This window comes from Limulus polyphemus, unplaced genomic scaffold (genome assembly GCF_000517525.1).
Source record: "Limulus polyphemus unplaced genomic scaffold, Limulus_polyphemus-2.1.2 Scaffold10747, whole genome shotgun sequence".
NCBI lineage: Eukaryota > Metazoa > Arthropoda > Merostomata > Xiphosura > Limulidae > Limulus > Limulus polyphemus.
In genome coordinates, this window is record NW_013676357.1 from 1 (window position 1) to 2,629 (window position 2,629).

A 2,629-nucleotide genomic window follows, 5' to 3' on the forward strand; every position below is an offset into this window, starting at 1 on the left:
CAACGAATAGTGGGTTTGTATGTCCCATTATAACGCCCCTACGGGTGAAAGACCAAATATGTTCGCTGGTGGAATTCGAGACCATAGCCATTAGGCCATGCCAGGTTTTATAAAGGAAATTATTTGAATAGATCCAAGTTAGAACAAACAAACAAAAGCCATTATTGATTTATAAACGTTTTATTTATCGAACGTTAACAACATTTTATTCCGTTAAATTCTCATATTGAAACTACTGCCGGTAAAACTTATACAAAAACTGGTAATACTTAAAAGTAGTATAGTTTATTACTTGTAAAGTATCGGCAAAGATTCAACTGTTAAGTTTATTGTGACAGCAGATTGTAGAACAACGGTATCTAAATTATACTTATATGTTGTAGTGTATCTATATAAAACATACGTCTGTGTTTGTCTGCCTGGAACTTTTCTCGTAAGTTTCTCGATCAAACGCTACAAACCTCATATTTTTAGAAAGACTTTTGTCCGAGGACCCCATATTGAATATTGGCTTTTCAATTCAGAATCACCTAACGAGTATCATACACGATAACACAATGTCGTTGTTAACACGTGACGACTGGCTTCGATTTCAACTTTAGTTTTTTATTTGCAAATTATTCCACACAAACAACAGTTAGCCCACGTGTAATTTCCTTGAAAATGAACATTACACTAAATATAATTTCTATGGGCTATTTCGACTTATTTAGGTCTAAAATATACATGCGCAGTTCGTTCAAAACCATATGCTTATCACTTTGTAAACAGGTATTCAGACGTTTCTGCATATTCAGCTAAATTCACCTTCATTACAACTTTACATTTACATTACTTTCCAATAATGTAGCTTCCGTTAGTTTCATAGACTGCTATAAACACCTTTTAGCTACAGTCTTTTTACTTTATAACACTATTATAAATACTATTACCATACTTCATTGTTAACTTTATAACTTTTAATAAATAAAGTTAAGTACGTGTAGTTTTGTCAAATAAAGTTAGCTCTACGTGAGTTTGTTTGTCTGACGGCGTATTTTTATTTTTTTCAAATAGACCAGGATTTATCGATCTAACATAATGCCTGCAAGAAAGTGTAGCTTAATTGGCGTTAGAGAAAACGATAGAATATGAAAAATTCAAGCAAAGGGCATGAAAACTACTGCAAATGTTTTGCGAGTCGCGACCAGTAAGTTTAACTGTTAACAGAAGCGATTTCTATAGTAGTGAGAGTGATAATCATTTTAACTATGTCTTTGTTTACTGGAAACACGTTTTATTATGGTATAAAATCACGTCGGAAATATAAATATAATACAGTCATCATCGTTACAGTGTAATCTCAGAGTGTTGACTTAAGCCTTGTATTTGGGGATATGTTCTGAATTTAGGGTTGCCACTTTGAGACAGAAATTCTCAGCAAAGTAGACATGAAGACGGTCCTTGTCTTTTCTCATATTATAATTATTTTACATTGACACAATAAAAGTGCTTTTTTTGGCAGTTGACGTGTTTTTGTATGATTTTACTCATAAAAAAGATGCCAATTTTTGTGTTTAGAAAACGATTTTTAGCTCGTCTCGGGCGTCAAAATTTAAATATATTTATACGATTATTAAAAACCATTTAATTTTTTGTGGCTGAACTAGAAAAGAGACAGAACACAACAACTACTTAGATTGGAGTTTTTACATAACAGAACATGAAGTGTTTTCATTATATTCTATGTTTTGTCTGTTTTACTTTTCTTTACGTTTCATTCTCAAAATTGCTTTCCACAAGAGTACATTATTTATATTAATAGTTAATCATATAGTTAACGAGGCTTATACACTCAACAGCTCAAGCACACGGTAACTTCTGTGTCACACTTTACATAATTATCCTGTATGATCTTTTGATGTAGATGGAAGAAAAAGTAACGACGTTATAAATAATATACCATATTATCCCAAAATTGCTCTTACAAATCCGTTGATAGCTGTATGTATCACACAAAATGTCAGGTTATTTTACAAAATATTTGTCTGCAGCAATTATAAGTTAACTGGTAGCTAGAATTTTATAAAACTACCGACAGTATAACAAGAGACTTTGTGCTGGTTTTCACGCGCTGTTAACATAGAACGACTAGGAATGTTCAACATGTTGTTATTCATGACGCTGATCATGTCCATATTCAACATGTCAGTAACGAGACGAGCCTGAGAAAAGGTTATATGTACTCCACTTTGGATCATTTAAGTGAAACCTTGAGAGAGATATTTTTTAGCGTTATAAAAGATTTAAAAACGAGTACAACAACAAGTAATCAAAATCTCTACTTAACGTTGACTATATAGAAGAAACATGATTTGTATATTGAATACAATACAATATTTTCACATCGTCTGTTTTTATTGTTTTTAAAGTTAATAATAGATTTAACGCTGTGTTTTCATCTATCACCATTTTGGTTGTAAAACTACTTTAACATATAGTTTATTTAACAGAGTAAAAATAAATGTTTAGTTATGTGGGCCTGTACACACATTAGAAACCATTGAAACTGGACTTAGGGTTCAACAATAAATAAACAGACCATACTTCTGGAATATTCGAATTTGTTTAAAAGCAGATTTATTTGAAA